At 48.0% G+C, this 25,006-nt stretch overlaps 1 protein-coding gene across 11 annotated transcripts in view; it reads left to right on the forward strand.

The window, feature by feature from the left end:
* Positions 1 to 25,006, forward strand: part of Atp2b2 (ATPase plasma membrane Ca2+ transporting 2) — a 342,527-nt gene that overhangs the window by 66,917 nt on the left and 250,604 nt on the right. For all 11 annotated transcript variants that reach the window (XM_078033478.1, XM_078033481.1, XM_078033480.1 and 8 more), the window contains exon 2: positions 11,938 to 11,983. The gene's annotated coding sequence lies outside the window, so the exon portion shown is untranslated. The remainder of the gene's footprint in view (positions 1 to 11,937; positions 11,984 to 25,006) is intronic.

A 25,006-nucleotide genomic window follows, 5' to 3' on the forward strand; every position in this document is an offset into this window, starting at 1 on the left:
CCTCTAAGCTTTGATGCTCAGGGTTATTATTTCAGAATGTGCTAGAATGTGAAAGGTAAAGTTAGTTCACCTTCCCTGGCGGGTGTATAGCTTTTCTTGCCCACCCTGCTGATCTCTGAAAGCACCCTCTACCTCAGTATCATACTGTTCATTTAAACCCCATCCCTATATCTTGCCTTCAGGTGCTGAGAGCCACAGCTGAGTCGGAATGGCCCCTGGCATTTTGCCAATAGTTTTGTTGAGAGGCGGCGTTCAGGAGAGTTCCCGGGGAGCATGTGTGGAATGTGCTGGTGTAGTTCAGAAATAAAGTTTGTTCCTGCTTCAGTGGCTCGTGATTTGTGCCCAGCCAGACTGCAGCATTCAGGAAAGAATGTATTTGATTTTGAACAAATTCACACTAAAGCATTAGTGACTGATAGGTTCATTTCTTGGTCTATGTCCATTAACAAATTAGAACATGTTAACTTCAAAGAATGAACCATTACTCATAGATTTCCGGCAGGATGAGACTTGGGTAAGAGAAATATTGTTTCTGGGGGTGTTTGCAAGTCCAGGATGGAAGAAATTGTATCTGCTGTATTCCAATGGACATCAACCTGGCCTGGGAAAACTTGTAGAAGTGTGTGGGCAGGGTAGAGAAAAACATCTGTGGGTATTCATGTTCACAGGAGCCCAATGAAGTAGCTATTCGGTTTTCTGTTTTGTAGATAAGGAGAGGTTAAGTCAGTTGTCTGAGATCATACAGTGGGGAGGTGGCTAAGCGAGGACTCCCATCCCTGTCCCCTATTGCTCAGAGTCACTGGTCCCATCCAGCCCTGCATATCTTTGCTTTTTATCCTCTTCAGTTTGAGGGAGCTCTGACTCAGCCAATGTCTCTCGAGGGCCTGATCCAAAGTCACAAAAAGACATTGCTCTCTCCATTAGCATGTCCTCAGATGCCCTCCCAGCAGTTCTGAGCCCTCCAGCCAGGCAGCACAGGGAGAGCTGGCCCTGGTAGCAGAAATGGGCCTCACTTTCCCTGAGCCACTGCAGCAAGGGGGCCCAGTGACACTGGAGAGACCATACCAAGACTTAGTCAGTGACTGAGCCTTTGTCCATGGCTCAGGCCCACCAAGTGATGAGGAGCACAGACCATGGACCTGGAAGAGCTGGATTTGGGCCCTGGCTCTCTCACTTGGCAGCTCTGTGACCTTAGGCAAGTCACTTCTCCCTCTCTGAGCCTAGGGATTCCTCATCTGTAAAATGGATTCATAATATACACATGCAGGGTTATTTTGTGGATTCCTTCCTACTTAAAGTTCCTAAAGACAAGAATAATGGGCCTATGGCTTGGTGATTAATGGTAATATTAACTACAGCATGTCAACCTGCAGTTCAACTGAATTAAGAAACAGAAAGTGTTGAGTAACAACAAATTCTACAAATGCTTTCCTCTTCTGATTTATACCTAGTTTAATTTTTTTTAACAAAATTTAACAAATATTTATATAGCATTTACTAAGTACACCCCCCCCATGATAAGCACTTTACAGATATTGCCCTGCTTCATCCTGCAACCACCTGGCTGCCAGGTACTATTCTACAAATTCCCAAATAAGGAGACTGAGACATAGAGCAGCAATTTGCTTAAGAACATACCATCAGGCTGCAAATCCAAGTTGGGTGTTTGAGAATCTGGGCTCATACCACTCCCCCCCCCACCTCCTTTTCTGCTTGATTAGTTCTGAAATGGTTCCAGTTTGGAATTGAGGCATTCAAAGGAAGAAACCATTCTTTCCTTACCTGAGGGAGTCAAAAATTAGACTGTGCCATTGGGAGATGAGAGACATGGGTTCAAATCCCAGCTCCACCTCTGGCAGGCTGTGTGATGCAACCAGCAAGCAGTTCCCCACCTCCTCCCAGCCTTGCTCACCTCATCTCTAAATTGAGATCACCTCAACTGGAGGAAAGTGGAGTTCACCACTGGACAGGAAAGTGCTTTATAAAGTTAACAATGCTGTATAAATAATAATAATATGAATAGCATTAACTTCCCCTAAACTGATTTACAGATGAGAAAGCTGGGGCTCCGGGAAGTTAGCCAATCTTATAAAACTGTTATCATTAAAGTGGTTGCACTTAAGCATTGCCCACCACCATCCATCAGACTTAGTCAAACCAACAAGCAAAGAGCAGTGACCTTCACTTGTAACCACGCAAGGCCAGTGGTCAGTCTGTTCCTAGGCCGAGGGGCTTGTTCTGGTGGCTTCCCTCCAGCACTGCCTGAAGCCTGTACTTGAGGATTTGGGTGCATATACAATCCAACGCGAAGAGGCTCAGTCCTCTGTCTATGCATAGCATCGATACCCATGTGGGTTGTAAGAGGATTTCTGCTTTTGCGTTGCTTGGCAATATTTTGTTTAAATGAATTTCTGCCAGGGATTAATATAGTTTGTGAGCTGAACTGCTTACTTGGCAGGAAGTGGGAAATAAACAGAGTTTTAAGAACTTCGGTATGAAAACAGTTTTTAGAATGAAGACGTGCAGGTAACACCTAGAGGGATGGAGCTTTAGCTGGCTGCTCCACCACTCCCCCCTGTGGGATCCTTGCAGCCAAATCTTCCTCCTTCTCTCCTGAGACAACAAGAGTCCCTTCTCACAGGACAGGGAGAATGGGGATGGGGGACACTATGCATGTGGCAGGACAGTACAACACTGTGCACGCAAGAAAATGAATTTCACAGAGCGCCCTGGACTCCCCAGCATGCGAGAGGCATGTGCCTCATTGAAAGCCCTCAAAAAATGAATGCCAGCACACCCATCCTCGTCATTCGCAAAGTCACCTGCTTAATAGGATTATTTGTGACCCTAAAATCAATATTCGTGATGCTTTCATGGTCATTTGTGAACATGCGCAGAGTGAAAAAGTCAAGGCGCCCGGCTTGTACACTCCCAGATGGCCTGATCCAGGCAGCACTCTGCCTCCGTGTTGTGTTTTTGCTCCAATGAGAAGCACGTGTGCTTTGGTGCTCTATCTGGTGCCGTGATTGTCACATTTGGTGCTTCCTGTTGATGATTTAGCTGTTCCAAGTGGACCCCAAGTGCCTTGGTGAGTTCATCCTCATGTTGCTCAGCCGAGAAGGCAGCTGTGTGCCTCATAGAGAAATCCATATGTGGAAAAGCCTTTGCACGGGCATGGGTGCTAGCATGCTCGGTTGTGAATTCAGTGTTAAGGAATCAACAATAGATAGTAAATAAGATGTCTTTACACAGGAAAATGCATGAAGTAAGGTTATCAATCAGTTGATGAAAATGTGGTGATCAGGGGCCCTCAGGAAGCTAGCTAGCTCTGTACTTCCCGGGGGAGTGGGTGGTTCGGTGTTCACTAATTCAGTGTTCACAGAGAGTATAGCACAGACCTGCCTTGAATAGGGGAATCAGCTGCACCACTAGTTATTACGATGACTGTTTTTATGTTTCGTAGAGAGTCAAGAAAGAGGTTGGAGTTTGGAATTCTCCTATGTTGATAGTTGATGTGAGGATCAAATATAAAATAGGTTGTGAAAAGGGGGAAAGACTGTAAAGTCCCTGGATTGGAATTGTGAATGTCATTGCCTTAACTATTGCATGGGCATCCTGCTCCAGGGAAGCTGTCCTGTGCTGAGGCTCCAGGAGAGGAGGGGCTGTTGAGTTTGGGGGCTGTAAGAGACCCACTGAGGGGCTGAGGAGGTCCTGCTGGGTTTCCCATCCCTCACTTGCCTGCACCTTCCAGAGCTTGGAGGAGGGCTTTTCCTGGCTGCTGTTCACTCTGTGGCCACCACTCAGGCCAGGCCACCATTGTGTCTTGCCTGAACAGCAGCACGGCCACCACACTGCTCCCAGTCTCCCTCTAGGTTTCCTGTCTCAGAAACTTTTCACATTTAATTGAGTGACCATTTGTTAAATGATCATCAGACTGTAAAGTGCACAAGGTCAGACACTGGGCTGCCTTGGCTTACCACCGAGTCTTCAGAGTGTAGGGCCTGGCACATTCTACGTGCTCAGTCAACCTGTGGATGTGAGAAGACACCACCCCATGTTACCCACCTGGAGAAGATCCTAATGTACGAGATCCAGGCTGTCCCCCTCGAAATTCACATACTAGGAGGGTCTGCTGAGCCTGGCCGTGCACAACAGCCCAATGAGCTAGAGAGGTTTGAACCCAGCATTGGCTGACCCTGGAGCCTATCCTATCCTTCCTGCCTCTTCTCTGACATATTTGTCTGTGCCTCTTTATTGTGATCTTGTATCTGAAGGGATGCATCTCTTAGGAACTGCGGACTTGACCTCATATCACCAGCCTTTCTGCTCCAAAGGCAAAGGAAGTTGGAGCCCAACCCAGTGCTGTCCCAGGGATCTGCCTGCTTGTCTGTCTGTCTGTCTTACACATCTCTTTGGAGAAAAGGGCTCACCTTTTAGAGAAGCCAAGTCCCACTGACAGTTCAGAGCCTGTCATCAGCATCGGGGTGGCTTGGTGTTTGGCAGGCCTTGGGGGAGCCACACACTCCCCCTGAAATAATGGAAAACTGAGGCTCAGAGTAGGGAGGCAGCTCATCCAAGGTCAGAGAATGAAGACTCTGGACTCTCTGGGTTGTGGTGTTCACCTTGGGCTCAATGTCTCACTGGAGGAGTGAGGAGCAGAGAATGGAGCAGAGGAAGGTCCTTTGTCCCTACCAGTCTATCATGGCATTTGAAATACCACCATTAATTCTTCAGTCTTAGAGAAATTTCTGCTAGTTCCTTAATGGAATGGAAATACCCTTGGATAGGTGAAGTGGAGCAGGAAGTGCCTCAAGTGATCAGCCAGAAACTTTATTCATTTATCTCCTCATCCATCCTTCCTTCCTTTCCTCCACCCAGCCTTCCATCCCCTTCTCCCTCCATCTGCATCTCCATCTCTCCACTTAACGTCTCTGAAACTATCTAATCATCATCCATCCTTTCACCAGCTGGCACTGAACACCAATTCTGTGACTGCTCTGTGAGACAGAGAGGAATAACGCTCTGCTCCAGCCTCTCCAGATCCCCCAGGACCCAGGCATCTAAAAACCCATTCTTCCCCACACTGTGAGGGCCACCCTAAGGGAGGGTTTCGTATCCTGGCTTCACAAAGCCCAGGCAACCGAGTGGAAAGTCTTCGCTCCCCAGCCCTGGGTTCTTCAGTCTTTGTCTGGCCACTAAGTGACTTGGTATGGTTGGACACCACCCCTCTCTTCTGGGAATCAGTTTACCCATCTGAGGTGTGGGTAGGTTGGGCTAGATGAGAGTTTCCCAGACTCTGTTCATCCATAGGCCTCCCTCCACACCTCCAGATCAGATCGCCTGTACTGAAAAGCCCTTCATCTTTTTATTCAAATTAGTTCACTGTTTTTCTAACCAAAGTAAACTTATTTTAGAATGACACTTTATCACTACCATAGATGGACAAAATGGTAACCCCTGTCATAAAGAGAAAGGAATAACAAAAACTTTTTTTTAAAGAGGCAGATTGCCGCTGTTATTAAATTCTAGAGAGTCATCGCTTCCTGTTAGTGGAGACCTGCTCTCCTTGTTCAAGAGAGAATTTCACAGGCATAGAGAGGTGTCATATGCACAGGATGCTTACACTGAACCCAGGCTTTCTCCTGGGAGGCGTTTCTGCAGGGTGCCTCACTATCACTGGGTGGCAATGAGGAGAGGGTCACCACTGAAGGGTCCTTCTACACATGGTGGGGCACCTCCTGATGGGGTCAGGGGTGGGGAGGGGCTCCCCAGGTGCTGTCCTGGCCACCCTGTTCTGAGCCCTCTAGATGCACCCTGGGCCCAGCCCCTCCTGAAATCTCACCCCCTCCCTCTCCAAGCCTCCTGAGGAGCCAGGGGTCAGGAAGCTGTGAGCCGGATTCTGTAACTCAAGCCAGTGGTATCTGCGTCAAATCCTGACCGAGGAGGGAAAACAATATGGAAATCTGAGCCTTCCCATCCAGGAGCTTAGTGGGCATCAGGTGCAGCCCATCACTCAGAGACAGCCCTGACCCTGTCTAATCTTACCTTCAGCCACCTCCTGGCTTCATCCCTTCCCACCCTTGACCCAGGTCTCCAAAGCCCATGACAGCGTAGGGTCCCCAGAGTGTAGCCTTTCTGAATGCCCCTGTGACATTATCAAGTATAATCAGAAAAAAAAAATGCATTTCTTAGTTACGCCAGTGCCCTCAGGGCCCGGCTGCCTCTTCACTGGCCTGGAAGGCAGGTGGCCCACTGGAGCCAGAAGGCCCAGGTTGAAGTGGCACTCTGCCCCAAGGCCTCCCTGCAACCCCCACCTCTGAGCCTCTGGGAGGTGCGGCACCTCCTGCAACTACACTGATATCACGGGTATTGTTTACTTTAAAAAATATTCCATTTTGGATTTTGATTTCAGAAGGATATTTGAAATACTAACGCCGCTGCCAGCTCTGTTAAGATCAAAAAGAAGCCCACTTTGTCATCTCACCTCCACTTTAGCAGGTGCCAGTGAGAGGGGAAGGGTTGTCCTTGTATTTCTTAGTCTCCATTCTCCAGAAAATAAGCCCAAAAAGCCCAGAAGAGGGGAATCATTCAAAACCTACCATGGGGCTTTGTCTTAGTACATTTTTTCTCTCCTTAACACTTGCAGTCCCTTGTGCAGGTCTTGCAGTTCATTTGTTCATTCATTCATTCATTCATTCATTCATTCCACCAGGGCTGATGTTTCATCAGCAAGCAATTCAGGAAAGCCCTGTAAGCTATTTCAAGATGTCCTCCTTGGGTACGTGCCAAGGCTGGACTGCTCACTTTATTTTTTCAACTTGCCTCCACGTGTAAGAATAGTAATTGAATATACACATGGGTTTCAGGATCTAAGCCTGTCAAACTCTAGTGTCCACGCATGGTCCTCCCCCAAGAGCATATGGTCTGCTGCAGAGGAGACACTTGCGATTGCACCGCAAAGATTGTTGTGATGGAAACTCCAGCATTCTGCCCGCCTTGAGAGCTGGAAGAGGTGCCCTCATATCTTGGCCAGAAATGAAAGAGAGACACTTTGGAAAAGTTACCCAGAGGTGAAATTCCACACCTCAGGCTCTTATTGAATCTCTGAATGAGAATGACAGAGCAGGAAGGTATCTGAGACATCTTTGAGGCTACCATTCCCATTCCCCACAGTGTGTGTACTGAGGAATGTTAGTTTATTCCAAAAAATGATCCAAGGTTAAATTAGTATGGGCAAGGCTGGGTCAAGTTAAACTGAACTGGTCTTTGTGTTGAAGACCTTATCAGAGCTTTGATGTATTCGTTGCCTGTGGAATTTTTAGAAAGGGAGGTGGGGTGATACAGCATGAAACAATTCCCAAATATTTTCCACCATGGTGTCTGGTTTAGGAAGCTTTTTGAAAGGCTAGTGCTCCCCAAGAGCTCACTCTAAAGGACTCTTGTTCAAGCCAGAGAAGGGCTGGTATTTTCCAAGTATCTCACAAGACCCAGGGCTCCTCTCTTGCAAGCCTCCTGTTTAGGGCAAAGTTTGAATCTTGGGTGCAACTGGCACATGAAAATACTGGGATTCACATAGGATGAAGCAATTCTGGGAAAATTTCTGGGGAGGTGGGACTTGTACTAGGAAAGCCAGGGAGCCCCAGTGACTCACGGTATTAGCGACTAAACAGTGATATCCCAGAGAGCCAGGTACATACTGGAACCTCATTACCACCCAGTTTTCCTAGAGGGGACTTCAGTGTGAAAGACAGCAGATTAGTCTCTGACCTTGTAAAGGATGGAAATGTTGGTGATGCATGTCCAGGCCTCCTCTTCCATGAAGCCTCACCTGATTGCCATCCCCACACCTAAGTGACCCCTCCCCAGCCGGCCTTGGAATCCTCACCTGGGTCTTTGTGATGGTGCTATTTTGTCTTTGCTCCTTGCTCCATTCTTTATTGCAAGTTTTGTGTGTATACTTTGTGAGATCTCTGTAGTTTATGACATTTGAGATCAGAATTGGTGGTTCATTCTCCCTAGTGATAGTGGTTTATTAAGAACTTCCTAAGTGCCAGGGGCACCATTAGGTGCTTCCCATAGTCTGCTCATTTATCTTCACCACAGCTCTCTCCAGGATCCATTTCCATCCCCATTTTGTGGAGGAGAAAACTGAGGCTTCGGAGATCAAAATGACTTGCTTCAGAAAATGCTAGAACCAAGATTTATACCCAGGCCTTGGTTTTTATTTCTTGGTTAGTTGATGGAATTGGGTTTTGGGTAATCCCACAGGCATCCTGCTTTTCTGGGGCAGTAGTGTACTTGTCCAGGTCTCCATGAGGCTGGGGTCAGGACCTCCAGCCTGGGACCTCTCTCTGAGATCAGCCCCATCTCAGCTTGTTGACCAAAAGAGGATCCGGGGTGAGAGGTGTAGTCACCTGCAAAGTAGAAAGGTGAGCAGCGTAGACTGACAGTTGGGATGACTCCAGGCTCCTGTCCCAGGGCCCTGCACTGAGACCTGCCCTTGGCTTTCTAATATCCTGATTACATTCCCCACTTCACTCCATACTGGGAATTGGGAGTATCCCACCAATTCCTCCCCATCCCACCTTCTCCTTTGTGTATGGACAGACAAGCTCAGCTGCAGGGTTCATGGCTGCTGTCAATGTGGAGCAATGACATCCAACAATCATCCTCCCAGAGTTCCTGGGCTGGGCTGAGGGCTGGGGTCTCCTTTCTTCCATAATTAAAAATTCACCAGTGAGGACGGATCACTCATCAATCTTTCATCCCAACAGTCCTTATTGGAGAAAATGGGGCCACGGCTGATGACCTGGCTGCCCCATAACCTGGGGATATCACCACCATTTACATGAGCTCAGGGCCTTGGACAGGGGCAGAAGGGCCCAATCAAGCCTGTGGAAGCCCCTTGAACATCACAGGAAGAGCTCTGGGCAGGATGGGTGGATGAACTCAAACTTTCTACTTCATATGGGCTGAGACATCAGGGAACGGTCCACAGAGAGTCAGAGAAAAAGTGTAGAAGTAGAATATTATTTAGCCATAAAAAGAAAGAAATCTTGTCATTGGTGACAATATGGATAGGCCTGGAGGACATTATGTTGAGCAAAATAAGCCAGAGACAGAAGGACATTTACCACACATTCTCACCTATATGTGAAAGCTAAAAATCTTGATCTCACAGAAGTAGAGAGTAGAATAGTAAAAGCTGGGGAGAGGGTAGAAGTTGGGGGAGGAAGGAGAGAGGATAATTACTGGATATGGGGTGGGGCTGGGTATTCTATAGCATTCTAGAGTAACTAGGGTTGACAGCAGTTCATTGTATATTTCAAAATAGCTAGTGGAGAGGATTTTGGATGTTTCCAAGATAAAGAGATGATAAATGTTTGAGATGATGGATATGCCAGTTACTGTGATCTGATCACTACACATGGTACACATGTACTGAAATATCACACTAGCTGGACGTGGTAGCACCTACCTATAATCCCCAAGATTTAGGAGACCAAGTCAGGAGGATTGCAAGTTCAAGGCCAGCTTGAGTAACTTAGTGAGATCCTGTCTCAAAATAAAAAAATAAAGGGGCTGGGATTGTGGCTCATCGGCAGAGCACTCACCTAGCATGTGCGGGGCCCTGGGTTCAAGCCTCAGCACCACATAAAAATAACTAAATAAAACAAAGATATTGTGTCCAACTACAACTAAAAAAATAAATATTTTTAAAAAACAAACAAACAAACAAATAAATAAATAAAAGGGGATGGGGATATAGCTCCATGGTAGAGCACCCCTGAGTTCAATCCCTAGTACCAAAAAAAGAAAAGAAATATCACACTGTGCTCCATAAATATGTACAATCATTAGGTATCAAGTAAAAATTTAAAGTGTATATTTAAAAAAATAAGAAAGAAACAGTGTGTGGAGCAAAATGGTCAGGAAGCATCTAATTCACCATGTGGCTTCTGCTTCTCCCACTAAAACTGAATGGGACGATGCTCATGAGGACCCAGCGGAGGCCCAGTGGAGAAGGGAAGCACACTAGCTGGGGACCCTCATTGATATTCTAGCCATACTGGGAACGTAGCTGCCTCTGTTCCAGCCCTCACCTATCGTGTGAGTTAGGCCTGTGAGGTAACTTCTCCAGACCCAGCTTCCTCCTCTGTAGCATGGGCATCATGACAGTTCTGCCTCAGAGAGACGGGGTGAGGAGTGAAGGAGCCTAGTGTGGCTCAAAGGAATCACTCAAGGTTGGCCTTGCTTGGAAGGCTGCTGGTGAACAATCCCAGCTGAGCTCCAGTCTCCTGACATGAGGGTGGCTTCATGTGTCCCAGGCCAGGAAGAAGGGACCACCTAGCAGGCAAACACACCACTGACTCTGCTGCTTTCTGGCCGTGTGACCATTGCAAGTCCCACCCTTCTCCTGGCCTCAGCTTCTCCATCGATTAAAAATAATAATAATACAGATGCTAAAGAAATGATCCCTTCTAGCTTGGTGTTTTACAAAATCCTATATGTAACTGACTGCCTCTTGTCAGGCTGGTGCTTTTCCCAGAAGGGATCTGGGGAGGGAGCGTCCAGGCTGCCCACTCTGGCTCTGTGACTGCTGCGTCAGCCCCGTGACTGTGGGTTCCCTGCAGCTCTGCTCCAGGATCTCTGTGAGTTCTGGGCTGGGCCGTTTTTCCAGGAAAGGGACAGCCTGGCTCAATAGTGAGAAGAATTTGTAGGGTGTACGAGGAAAGGAACAGTCTGGGGAGGTGGCAGGAAAGATAAGGGTACATGCTGGGCTCCTGGTGCCAGAGTGGGGCTGGGAGATGGGTTCCTGGAGAAAGGAGCAGGCCACATAGGCTCAGGCCAGCAGAACAGAGTCGCAGAAAGGGTGGACACCAAGCACCCAGTGCCAATTCATAATCATTGGGATGGAATCAGCCTTCAGACACTGCAGGACTGGCTAGCTTTGGCTTGAAGCCTGATGGATATGGATGGGTGGGTGAAGACAATATAGGGAGGCAGAGCTGCTGGGCTAGACAGCTGCCATTCGCCTCTAGAAGTCTGCTTTCTTTCCCTTTCCAGCCTGCCATGTTCCCATGGCCTGGGTGGGCTGCCTCACCAGACTTCTTGGCTTGCTGCTAGGTGTGGCCAATGGGGAGATCTGGCAGAATGTAGAGGGTGGTGGGGCAGAGATGTCCAGTCTTTAGTCTCCCAGATTCACCCCTCAGAATCACCTGGGGCCAGCTTCCTGTCTTGACCACAGGGGACAACTGCTATGGGGGGGGGGTGGGGGGCGTCTTTTCCACACAGCTCTCTCTGTGCCTGGGTCTGGAACCCATTCTCTCTCCTCCCAGGACTAGAGATTCTAGGACCCCCCACTTTTGCTCTCCCAGGGAGCTGCACTGTACATGGAGGTTCCTTGTTGTCTTGGTTAAACTCCTCAAATGATGCAGGTGTCCCCAGATATTGAAAAGGAACCCTGAGTGAGGACAACAGTGCCGTCACCAGCTTTGTGCAGAATGTGACTTTATCCTCAATTTCTCCAAGGGACTGGCCTGGCTTTCTCCCTCCTGAATTCTGGGTTTCTAGGTCTGGATAAGGAGAAAGGAAAAGAGACAGGAGGAAACTGTAAGGTCAGGAGAGGCGTCTACAAAAAAGGAAGCCCACCTGCACCTTGTAGGTCACATCGTCAGAGCTGCTGCAGGGGTTGTGGGCTCCAGCCTCCAGGGGCCAGATGCTGGGCATTGGGGAAACTCTGAGGTTCACATCTCCAAAGAGGAGCCCAAAAGCCTATCTTCTGCTTGAAATCCTTCAGTTTTTAAATGCTAGAATTGCTTCAAATATTAAATTCTAAATATTGTTGCAGCTTGATCTGAATCTCTGGCCACTAGTCTGTGACTTGGAAAAATACAAGCCCCCCTGATGTACCTTTCTGATTTCGTTTTCTTATAGAGTTCCCCACACTCAGAGCGTGGACTGGGAGAAGTGGAGAAGACAGGTGAGTGTAACAACCCAAACCTCTGGTTCACCTGGAGAGCTCTAAGAATCCCATCTGCCCCTGTGTACACACATTAGCAATGACAACAGCCCAGATTGAGAGAGGCCCTTGATTGCAAACCACCTGTGTGTGCAGTCAGCCACCCCTGCCCAAACCACCCCAGCCTCCGATACCTCTTATTGCCACTCCCCAAACCCTGTGGGTAGCAGGAGAGGAAGAGGGAAGCTGGACGCTGGTCTGAAAGCTGTAGTGTGGATCAGTTTCCTTCTGGTGACGTCAGCTTCCCAGTCCCCCACCCCCTACCACAGAGCCTGCCTGTTAACAGCTTTACCTTGGTGTGGTATTCCCTGAAAAGAAAGGTACACTTGTCAATGTCTTATTGAGACAAAGAACAATACTCTGATGAGGGTCATATGGTTATTATACCAGTCACTCGTACTTTAGTATCTTTTAATTCCATCAGATTAATTGCCCATTATTATCTCATTGAGTCAGCCTGTGGGGGTGGTGGTTACAGGGAGGACTGAGAAAGGGGAACACTGTACACAGGGCACTGGCTCAGCCTGGGACCAGCCTGCAAGCCTGCAGAGGACATTTCTGGAAGCTCAGCCACGACTCTGAGCTGGCTCTGGAGGTGTTGTCCTTGGTCCCTGTCCTGAGTCGGTGGGTGCTCTGTGGAGCGGCCTGGAACCCTCACCATGCTCTGAAAGCCTGCCTGAGGCTCAGAACATCTGTTTACAAATAAACATTTGCAGAGACAGCCCCTGTCCTGGGGGCTGCCCTGGGAGTCCTCTGGGACCAGCCAGCACATGGCTGCCAGCAGCCCCAGGCTGCTACTTCCCTGGCACCCTCCTTCCCTGGGGTGGGTGTGTGCAGAGCTGGCTTTGTTCCTGGACAGGATCAGAAGTCGCTCCAGGGAGTTTGATAGGAGGGGAGACTTCCGCATCCTACACCCGCTCCCAGTTGACCCAGTAGGTGCCTAAATCATCACCATTTGCGTCATCCCCTGGGAGGGGATGAGGAAGAAGCCTTTCGAGCTTCCATCAAAATGTCATCTGTGGGTTAGCTGTGGCGATTTCTAAGTTAAGAGATTGTGGGCAACTTGAGGTTTTCGGCGTTTTATGTAATAAATGCATGTTACTTTCATGTGTTCCCAAGTGCTGTCTGAGGTAGTCTAGGAACCCCTGGACTTCATTGTGTGTTGTAGAAATTATCTGACCAGATTAACTCCATCGGATAGTAGGGCTTTGGGGCTGGACTGTGGGGCAGGTAAGTCTTGGTGGAAAAGCAAACGGTGATACTGGAGAAGGTACACGGGCCTCCTTTATTCTTATTGGTGCATATTAATTATACAGCATGGTGATTTCTTTGTGGCATGTTCGTACATGCATATGACATGATTTTTTTAGTTTCACTCCCCAGTACCTCCTCTTACCTACCCCTATCCCCCCAATGCCTCCCCCTTTCATTTTCTTGCAACCAGGAACAAGAGACCCAAATCGTGATATTTCTGAAAATAATGTGGACTTGGTTTGTCATCTCTGCTCCAGTGCTCATCTCCTCAGCCTGTCATTAGCTCTTTCTTGTCACACTCTGTTCCTTCCGAGGCAGGAGCTGTACCCTCTGCATTTCCAGGGGTCAGCAAGGTGCTTATCTGAGTGGGAACTGGTATTGCTGAGTTCCTCCCTGATCCAGGGATGGTGCTAAGGATGTGACAGGAATCTCTTCCTTCAGATCATGAGGTGGAAGGATGATCCCTGTCTAGCAGGAGGAATGCAGTGACTTGCCTAAGGTTACCCAGTGAGTAGGAGGCAGGATTGGAATCCAGGACCTTCTGACTTCAGAGACCCACTGCATCCCTGTTTTTAAATCCGTGTTTTAGAAGATTAGGAAATGGAGAAAATGACTCTATTTCATCACCTTCGTGCCATGAGCATGTTGGGGTGTCCTTGTGTCCCTTCCTACTTTTACCTGTAAGACATGGTCCTATTGGTATATTCTTCTCTGGACTGAAGCACCACTGTGGCTGGCCTATGAGGTCATTGTGGTGATGAGTGTGGCAGGGTAAGCATGTTGGTTGTCACCTGGTGGGGGTCAGGCAGCCACTGTCAGCTTGTACTCCCTAGAAAAGGGCACATGGCCACCCTCATCCTCCCAGTCCTGCACACCCACATCCTTGTCTTGCTGGCATGATGGGAAGGCAGAGCAGGACTGATGTGGGCTGGTCCTGGAGCTGCCCTGTCCAGCTGCCCTGCCTGTGGTGAGGAGACCAGTGACCACAGACCCTGCCTTAGGGTGGTGGGGCTAATGGTTAAGCCCTTGGTCTTTGGAGTCAGGAAAAACTGAATTTAACCCTGACTGCTGCTTCTTAACAAGCTATTGGTGTCCGCTGGCAAGTAAGTGGCTCTACCACTTTGCACCTCGTTTGTTCACCTGTAAAATGGGTGCCCACTTCACAGAGTGTTGTAAATGCAACCGGGTCCCCTCTTCCTGTGCTCTTCCTGGAATTCCCACCTGAGGGGACCTCTTCTTCTGCCAGGTTGGATGTCACTTTCTTGTGCTATCAACAGATAATCTAGGTTTCCTCTTTCTCCCTTTTTCCTTTTTCTTTTCTTTTTGGTAGATGTTTAAAATTACAACATGGACCCTAAGAATCTTTGAACAGGTGTGGTCAGATGTAGTTGTACCCCAGAAAATGCATAACTGACTAGAACATTTTAAAGATTTTTCCTCTTTCAAAATATAAGTAACTAGTAATTCTACTTCTAGAAAATTTTGCCCTGAGGAAATTGCCCAAGATGTGTACAAAGATTTATCTCCAAGGATATTTATTTATATTAGTTGTTTATTTATATTAGTTAAAAATAGAAAACAATGAGAAGGCTCAGCAGCCAGGGATGGCAGAGGCCCATCGTGGCACATGCAGGTATGGAGGTTCCGGCAGTCTGTGTTTGAGATGAATTTTTTAATAATGTAGTGGGTCATCTTCACTTGTCAGTGTTAAGGGAAAAGGCGATTTGCCAAAGTTAGTCCTAACTGTTTTTATAAATATGCAGGAAAAAACCACAAGTGAGCAAGGCGGAAAGAGGAGAGAGCAGGGAGGGAAAGGAGATCGGAGAAACAGAGACAGAAGTGCAGGAAGATCCAGGTCATGTATTCCCTTCTTTGGGCTTTTCTGCCTTTTCTCCATTTCCCATGGGGAGACATTTGCTATTTATATAATCAGAAGAGTAGTCACATTAAGAAAATGCCTATTCCCACCCATGTGTCCTGGTCATAGACTTTTTTGCCGATCTCCCATATGAGAAAAAATGGTCCTGCTGTCACTTTTCATTCTAAAGCATGATTTTTCTCAAAATATGTTTTTAACCAAAGCCAGTGTCCTTGTCACATTGTTTCCCTTCTGTCCCTGGAACTGTGGTCCTAAGAGTGCTGGCTTTGGGGTCTATGTTAGTTTCCTAGGGCATCCATAATACAAAATACCCCAGAGGAATGACTTACACCACAGAAAATTGTTTTCTCACCATTCTAGGGACTGGAAATCCAAAGTCAAGGTGTTGGCAGGTCTAGTGTCCTCTGAGAAATCTCTCCTTGGATGGCAGAAGGTGCCTTCCCCTGGGTCTTCCCATGTTCTTCCTTTGGTGTCTGTTGGTGTCCAGGATTTGTTCCTATAAAGACATCCATCAGATTGGATATCAAGGCTCACTCTAAGGACCTCATTTTAATTCAGTCACCTCTTTAAAGACCCTACCTCCAACTACAGATGCTCTTCCATATTGAAAGTTGACAATGCATAAAATGCAGCCAGCCTGCTGAGCGACAGAGCTCGCTGCCATGGCCGGGCTGGCTGGAGCCGCGGCTCGCCCCACCCTGCCCGTCATTGCCAGAGAGAAGACTGTACCACATAAGGCTGGTCCAGGAAAGGGTCCAAATTCAAAACTGGAAGTACCGTTTCCAGTGAATGCATATCGCCCTCGCACCATTACCAAGGCAGAAAATAGTAAGTGAGCCATCTTAAGTCAGGGACCATCTGCTCAGTGACATTCTGAGGTACTGGGGGCTAGGGCTTCAACAAAGGAATTTGAGGGGATACAATTCAGCCCAAAATAGGGGCAGCCTCTTCTGGTGACTGTGGCCATCTATTTTTGCAGAACACGGAGCTTGGATCTGGAGTGGGACTGAGGGAGGAAGGTGGGTGCAGATGCAGAAGACATGGTCCCATCTTTAAGAGGACCCGGTGAGGTATGATGCAAATGCTCAAGAAAACCACTCACCTGACGACTTATTCCTCATCTCTCCAGCAAGGTCCAAAAGCAGTTGTGCAGCCTTCCCTAGGTGATCCCATCCACCATAAAGGGGTGCTCAAGGTCAGAGCAAAATAATTCAGCCTGCAAAAATTTATTTTACTAAGAAACTGTCAAGTTCTTTGGCTGAGGTGAGAAGCAAGGAGTTGGCTATAAAAAAAAAAGAATACTTAAAATGGGCTCTAGATGTTAAAACTTCAATTTATAAATTAATATTTATTATTATCCACTCAAAAGTGATCTTGATTGATAAAATCAGTGGTGCAGAGAAGGAATAGGACAATTGTATTAGTCATTGTTCTGATGCTATAACAAAATATCTGAGGCTGTGCATTGTATAAAAAAAAAAGAGGCTTGGGGGTCAGGGTCATAGCTCAGTGGTAGAGCACTTGCCTAGCATGCACAGGCCCCAACATTACCAAAAAAAATAAAATAATAAGAAAGAGGAAGAGAAGAAGGAAGAGAAGGAGGAGAAGGAAAAGAAAATAGGTTCATTTAGCACCCAGTTTTAGATGTTAAAAGTCCAAGATTAGGTTCAGCCTCTGGTGAAGGTCTCAGGGTAGATGGCAGCACAATGGTGGGAACATGCAGGAAGAGATCACATGGTTTGACAGGAAGCCAGGGGATTCAGAGGCCAGGCTTGCTCTTTTTATAAACAACTCACTGTCCCTGGAACTAACCTAACCACAGTCCTCAAGAACTACGTTAATTCTGTCCAGGGCAGCGCCCCGATATTCTACTCACCTTGCCCTAGGCTCCACCTTTTAAAGATGCCACCTCTCCATACCCCTATACTGAGGGAACAAGCCTCCAGCAGCTGATCCTGTGGGGGTCCCACTTGAGTCATGGCAACAGGAAGATGGATATGGAGGATAGAAGTTGTTGATTTTAGCAGAAGCAATGCTTTATCACTCAGGACATTGACACAAGCTGTAACGAGTTCCCCAGCCCTGATGGACAATCTGTTAGGGTCGCTGTGGGTCTGAACCACTGTGAAGGGCTGGCAGCTGGACTGTTGGAGTTCAGCATGGGGTGAGAGTTTGGCAATGGCACCCACAAATATCTTCCAATGCCCTGCTTCTTAGCCTTGCCTACACCCCAAACCTGGAATCACCCTTGACTCCCCCTCCACTTCTGCCCATGTCTTGACCATAATTTCCCTCCACCAACTCTTTGCCACCTATAGCCACCATAGAGTCCAGGCCACCACTGTTTCTTGCTGGACCTCTGCCTCAGCCTTCCAGCTGGCCCATAAAATCTCTACAACCCACAGCAAAACAATCTAAAAATCATAAACCAGTTCATATTACTCCTGGATGTAACCTTCCAAGAGCTTCCTGCTAAAATGCAAACTCCTGCTGATGGTGACTGTATGATGCTGCCCTCTGCCTTCACCTCTGACCTCTGACCTCACCAGCACCCCATTTCTCTCTGCATCCTAGTGACTCTCAACTTCTGTATTTCCAATCTTCTTGCTCTGTAGGGTGGGACCCAGGACTGTTCCTAGGATCTTTTCATTGTGGAAGAGACAGCTGATTGAGTAAACTTGGCCCCATGACACCTCACAACTTGGTCTTAGCATTTCCCTCTGATTCAGCAAAATCTTTTGTTTCGGCCATTTTCCTGGGAGGTTGGAAATGGCTAATATTTCTAGATAACCACTCTGTCTTGACTTCCTTATGTCTCTTGTCCAAATGTCCTGGGGCTTCCTGTCCTGGCAGATGTAAGCAGATGAGTAACTAGAGAATCTCCCACTGTCCCACCTCTCACAGGGATTCTGTGACATAGGCCGGGAGGTGTTATTGTTCTCCCCATTCTGCAGACAACAAAACTAAGGTCCAGGGAGAGGATGCTACAGCTCAAGGTCACACAACTAGGAAATGGGAGAAACAGATGAAACCCAACTCATGGGACATGTTGAATATATTTTTCTCAATTGTGTTTTATTATTTAATCTCTCAGCAACTTTGGAAGCAAATGACCTGGCAATTTTGCTTTGAGAGTGTCTGTTTGCTAGCTACTAACCAAACATATTTTTGCTTTTGCTCACACTGTTAAAAATGTAAGCCCTTTTGAGGTTCCTTCCACATCTGTGTAAATACGTCTTTATAACAATCAGCTGGAAAGCAAAGTGTTCCATGAGGCGCCAAGTCATTGATACGGTGCCTTTCCTTGTGGCTGCCTGGTGTCTTGGAACCTTTAATTCATTCATTTATTCATTCATTTGATAAGTGAGTGTTGAGCCACATACTGGAAATACAGCAGAGAACATGACAAACCTGCCTCAGGAAGGTCCCTGACCTCAGGGAGCTGACATTCCACTAAGAAAGTTCGTTAGTGAACAAATGAACAAGCCATAATATGTCCCATGGGCTATTGTGACGAATAAAGCAGGGTAAGGAGAGAGAAGGGCTGGCAGGTGGAAGTCTTCTCTGAGGAGGTGAACTTTCCAACTAGAACGGAGGGTAATGAGGTGTCAGAAGAACATTCCAGAATATTTCCAAGAGAAAGCCAAAGCCCTGAAGCAGACTGAAGCTTAGGGTGTTTAAGGAACATCAAAGAATCCGAATCCCAAACAGGGCCGAGAGCGGTGGGAAGCGAGGTCAGAGAAGGAGGAGAGGCACCAGATACCGAAGGCTCTGTCCTAATTCCAGGGGAAATGGGACACACCGGGCTTCAAGCAGGGAGGGAACTCCAGGCTGCTATCTGTAAGGTAGACTGAAGGGGGAAGGGTGGGTTCAGGGGGCCCAGGGAGGATGTTGCTGTATCATGGGAGAATGATGACAAGGGCTGAACCAGGCGAGAAGGGCCATGTTCTGAATAGAGGTGACATTTGAACTAACGGCACCTACTCTTACACTGGTGTGGGAGAGACAGAATGAGAAGGACCAAGGGTGACATGTGGGGTGTCACCAAGTGACACCCTGACACCATCTAGTGTTTTGCCATTCAATTCTAGCACAAGACACTAGGAATCAGTACAAACCCCACAAGTTAAAGGGCATAGTTAAGTCCCCAGTAAGACTGCCTCCTCCTAGATGGCAGCCACATGTGGAATCCCCAAGCTACTGGCACTTCGGACCAGATCCTTCTGGTGGGATAATTCACTGTGACAGCTGACAGCACTTAGGAAAGTACTGTCTTTATGATTGTAGCTTTATTACGAACGATAGAAATCAGGACCAGCCAAATGATGTGACACAACAGGCAGAGGTCTGAAAGGTCTGAACGCAGAGTGTCCATGCCGTCTCCCCAGGGAATCAGGGAACACCACCCTCCTGAGACATTAATGTATTCACCAATCAGGCGCTCTGCTGAGCTTTGGTGTCCTGAGGTTTCATTAGGATTTCAAGACATAGACTGAACTGATCGATGGACTCACTGGCCATGAGATTGAACTCAATCTCCAGTCCATCTTCTCCCCCAAGATTGAATAGCTCAAAGCACCTCCCTTCTAATCCCATAGTTCGTGTTTCTGGTGCTCAGCTCTACATGCTGTACCTTGGCATGAACTCAGGTGCAATCTTATCACTTGGGAAATTCCAGGTGATGTAAAGGCTTCCCTCCCAAAGATCAAGGACAAAAACCAGTCAAATTCTTTGTTATTTAACAGGATGGATAGTGGTGCCATTGACCAGGATTAGCAGAAGTCTTGGAAAGGAGGAAATATTTTGCTAGGGCAAAGTGGAGAGTAATGTTTTGGATGTATAAACTTCAAGGTGTTTAGATTTTTGCCACATGCTGTCAGATAGAGCACTTAACACCAAAACCCAAACAATCCAATCAATAAATGGGCTAAGGAACTGAACAGACATTTTTCAGAAGAAGATATATAATTGATCAACAAATATATGACAAAATGTTCAACATCTCTAGTAATTAGAGAAATGCAAATCAAAACAACTCTAAGATTTCATCTCATGCCCATCAGAATGGCAGTTATCAAGAATACAAACAACAATAAGTGTTGGTGAGGATGTGGGGGAAAATGCAACTCTTACATTGCTGGTGGGACTGCAAATTGGTGCAATCAATCTGGAAAGCAGTATGGAGATACCTTAGAAAATTTGTAATGGAACCACCATTTGACTCAGCTATCCCACTCCTTGGTCTATACCCAAAGGACTAAAAATCAGCGTACTATAGTAACACAGCCACATTAATGTTTATAGCACAATAGCTAAACTGTGGAACCAACCTAGATGCCCTTCAATAGATTATTGGATAAAGAAACTGTCATATATATATACACAATGGAATATTACTCAGCATTAAAAGAGAATAAAATTATGGCATTTGCAGGTAAATGGATGGAGTTGGAGAATATCATGCTAAGTGAAGTAAGCCAATCCCCCAAAATCAAAGGCTGAATGTTTTCTCTGATAAGTGGATGCTGATCCATATTGGGGGTGAGGGGTGTGTGGGAATAATGGAGGAACTTTGATTGGTCCAAGAGGAGGGAGGGGAGGGGAGGGAAGGAGACATGGGGGCAGGAAAGATGGTGGAATGAGATGGACATCATTACCTTAGGTACATGTATGACTGCACATATGGTGTGACGCTACATCATGTACAACCAGAGAAATAAAAAGCTGTTCTGCAATTGTGCAATGAATCAAAATGCATTCTACTATCATATATACCTAATTAGAATAAATAAATAATTTTTAAAAAAAATAAAAGTCATCAAAGTGGAGATGTATAGCAGGCAGTTGGATCTAGAGGTCCAGAGCTCAGGGAAAGATCATTATATTGATCTTATTAAAAGCCATGGGACTGGTGATGATAGCTCAGGAGGTGAGTACAGTTGGAAAGAAAAAAAAAGAGCAGGTGGGTGCACCTGGAGGCTTCTAGTAAGTGGTTGGAGAAAAGAAGGGGCAGCCATGGAGACAGAGGAGGAGGGCCAGAGAGGGAGGAGGGTCCACAAGAAAGTGGTCCACAGGGAGAGCTGACCAGTGACATTAAATGCTGCTGCAAGTCAAGGAAGAGGACCATCAGTGGCTGCTGGACTTGGCCAGATGGAGGCCACAGAAACCTTGAGCCACGTGGCTACAGGGAAAGGGAAATGATGAGGGCCAACTGGAGATGACCAAGGTGATAATGGTCAATAAGGAAGCAAAGACAGGGAACAAAGACCCCAGAGGGACTGTGGGCCCAGGAACAGGTCAGGTGAGAGCTCCAACCGCATGTCTGGTGGCTGGAGAGCATGATCTGACACTTCCTGTGTGCCCAGTTCTGAGCCAGAAATTATGGTGTCTTCTGGGAGCTCAGAGTGTGTTGGAGACATGTTGGAGAAATGCTATGCGGGTGACAGGAAAGGCAACATCACTACTGACGGGATGATCAGGGCAGATGTCACAACTAGTTCAATTATCTCTGTGTAGTACCTTCTGTGTGCCTGGCCCTTGAAATCCATTAATCCTTAGGGTCCTGACATGGTCCCCCATTTACAGGTGAGAAAACCGAAGCTTACATCCAGTCCATCCTTAGGCATTTCCAGAGTTAGAGATGAAGGCCAGTTTCCAGGGATTTTTCAGGCAAGGGTTAGTAGGGAGGAGGAATGGGCTGGAATGACTCAGGGACAGTGAGTGCAGAGGGCCCTGGGCAGGGACCCATATGGAGCAGAAGTGGGACCATTCCTAAATCCCATCTGAGTAGCTCAGAAAAGTGACAGTCACCCTGGAGCACACTCGGCTCAGATCACCTGTGATGTGGCCTCAGGCAGGCTACTTTCCCTTTGGCCTGTCTTCATCTGGTAAGGGGAGAGTCACCTGCCCCCCCGCAAGTCAGGACATGGTGCAAGGAGGACAGGACTGAGGCAGAGGGGAGACTGAGAGGAACCTCCTGGGGGAGGGCTGTAGCCCCCACTCCCTCTGCCACATTCAGCAACCACAACCTGCTCCAAAAACACACCGAGGGCAGGCTGCGTTTCTGCTCAAAACCCTCATTGTTCTTTGTAAAATGGGAGCAGTGGGCCCTGGCCGCCCCTGCCAGGGTGCATAAGTATGACCTGAAATAATATTTGGGAAGAAAAATGTCCAGCCAAAGCCAAGCATCACGACTGTCACTCGGGAGTGGGGCACACCACTCATTGTGACAGACTGAGAAGTCAGGAGACGGAGGAGGTATGGCCACTTGAAGCAGCTGTTTGATTCTGCAGTGTATCGGCTCTACGGAGGCCTGTGAGCCCACAAGTCCTGTTTCCCACTAGCACAGCGGGTGCATCCCACCTGAGTAAGGGCAAGAGGGACTGTGGGGGGAGCCTGGCTGGGCTGCAGGTGCTTATATAAGCTAGTGCCATTGCTGAAAGAGGCGCTCCAGCCGGTCCTCCTGGCAGGGGCACAGTCCTGCCTGCCTTGACACATGGTGTAGCCAGGCAGTCAGGGGCCTTCCCATGCCACTATTCACAGAGGGGAAACTGAGGCCCAGGGAAATTGGCCCAACATTCCCTTTTGCAGCTGTTGCCCATTTCCTTCCCAATCTTTGCTATACCATGAAAGCAGAAGGAAGGAAGGAAGGCAAGGAGGGAAGGAGGGAGCAGAGGGAAAAGACCCAGGGTGATATGAAGTAGGGAGGGTGAAGACTCACCTTTGCTTATTAGGAATCCTGGCTCCATCAAACACCTGGAGAGTGAACAAGACCTAGAACATTCTCAGTATGGAACCTGAACATCCAGGATCACCTGGAAATGCATGACCCTCATGTTCTATTCCTGTGCTGTGAATATGTCAGTGGTGTGGTCACAGACTCTGTGGGAGAGTGGGGGGTGGGAGAAGGGATGAGGAGAAGCCTCTAGAAGGAGAGAATCATGTGCCACACCTACGCATATGTCCTTTTAAAAGAGGTTCTGAAATTTGGGCTGGGGGACTGGGTCTGAAAACATGTGCGATCTGCAGGCAGGCAGTGTGTGAGTCTGGGGACTTCCTTACCCCTCCTGGGGTGTCCACTCTCACCTGGCAGCTGCAGGGCCAGTTCTTAAAAACCCAGAGCCTGCTCTTCTTTCCCAGGGGGCTCCATGCTGCCTGCCAGAAGTCCTCATTTGCATGCCTCCTTGGCCTGTTTCTGGCTATGGTCGTATTTCACAGTTTTCTGGAACCTCCTTGACTGGTTCTCAGCATCTTCTATGAACCTCTTGGGAGATCTAGGGGAAGGGACAGTTAGGAAAGAGGAAACCAGGTCTGTGGAGCAGCTGCAATGTGCGGAGCACTGAGCTGGGAGTTTGCTGCTCATGATTTCATAGAAGACTTGTTCTACTTCTCAACGGGGTGGGCGTCGCTCTCTCTGATGCACTTGTGGGTACACTGAGGCTTAGAGAGGCTCAGTTGCTTGCTCTGGACAAGTTAGTGATGAGTGGCCAGTGTTGGATGGGAAGCTGGTCCACGGGACCACAGCCTGGGTCTGAGTGTGCTGCACCTGCCCTTCCTGAGCATCCTCTCTCAGGCTGGATGTTGGGTTCCATGTTGACGTTGTTCCCCACGTGGCCCCTCTGTTGCTTTCTCCTCCCACTCCGTCATCTTTACAAGCCCCAGTAGCTCAGTCTCCTCAAATGCAGTACATGTTGGCCCCACTTTAGGAATCCTTGACCTCAAACCCTGGAAGAGCCCCAAGGATCCTAGACATACTCCCATATTGGGCTATCCCCACAAAATAAGCGAAGGAAATGGAGACATTGTAGTTGCAGAGAGCACAATTGATGGTCAGGTTTCAAGGAATGGGATCATCAGATGGATGGCCAATGTCAGAGCCTAGAATAATGGGCCAGGAAAAGTGTGTGTGTGTGTGTGTGTGTGTGTTCATATGCAGTCATACTGTATGTGGGTTTTTTTTTTCTATCATATATACAAAGGAATCAGAAATAGACACTCTGACTGGGATGGTAAGATTATAGACTGAATCCTAGATTTTTCCAGAACTATGATAGCCCTCTTATAGAAATTGGAACATGACTTGACATCAGAGGCTGCACAGTGTGCTAGGGGCTGAGACATAGGGAGGTCCAGCCCTCGGAGCATGAGCCAGCGGTATAACGGGTTATTGTGCATCTGGCCAAACAGCCCACTGACCCGTGAATCTACAGCAGGCACTGCAGGGACACAGCCTGTTAGATGCCAGTTCTGTTCTTCTTAAGCCCTGAGACACTAAAGGATGCTGGTGTTACCAGCAAGGGCTGCTGCTCGTCGTGTGTGATGGCCTGGCATACCTATGAAAGTGGAGCAAGACCAGAACCCTGATGCTGGTGGTGCTGCTGGCTCTTCTAGGGTTAACCTTCATTATCCGGAGTCCCTTGGCCTTCACTCCCCTCACACATACTTGTCAGGGGGGCCTCCCTGGCCCGATCTGGTGGCGTTTCTGTATTGGCAAATGGTTTGCTGTCCAAATCCCCTCCAGTGGGCTTTGTTAGATGTGTTTCTTTAATTTTCCCTTTCTTTTCACACACTTGGGAAGCTCCGGGCTTCAGCCAGGCGTGCCGAGGAGGCTTGTAGTAGCAGGACTGATCGATGCCGCCAGGCTCCTTGCGGCTGCCAGAGCCGCAGTCCTGGGTGGGGGCGGCTGCGGGCTCTGCAGCAGCGACTCTAAGCGCCTCTGCTCCTGGCAGCCAGAGTGCCCAACAGCTCCTGGCTCTGCAGACCCCGCAGCCGAAGCCTCGGAGCCCTGGAGCCCTGGAGCCCTGGAGCCCTGGAGTGCAGGGCTGGGACAAGCCCACTCCTCCTGCAGAGCT

Source organism: Ictidomys tridecemlineatus, chromosome 16, assembly GCF_052094955.1.
Source record: "Ictidomys tridecemlineatus isolate mIctTri1 chromosome 16, mIctTri1.hap1, whole genome shotgun sequence".
NCBI classification, from domain to species: domain Eukaryota; kingdom Metazoa; phylum Chordata; class Mammalia; order Rodentia; family Sciuridae; genus Ictidomys; species Ictidomys tridecemlineatus.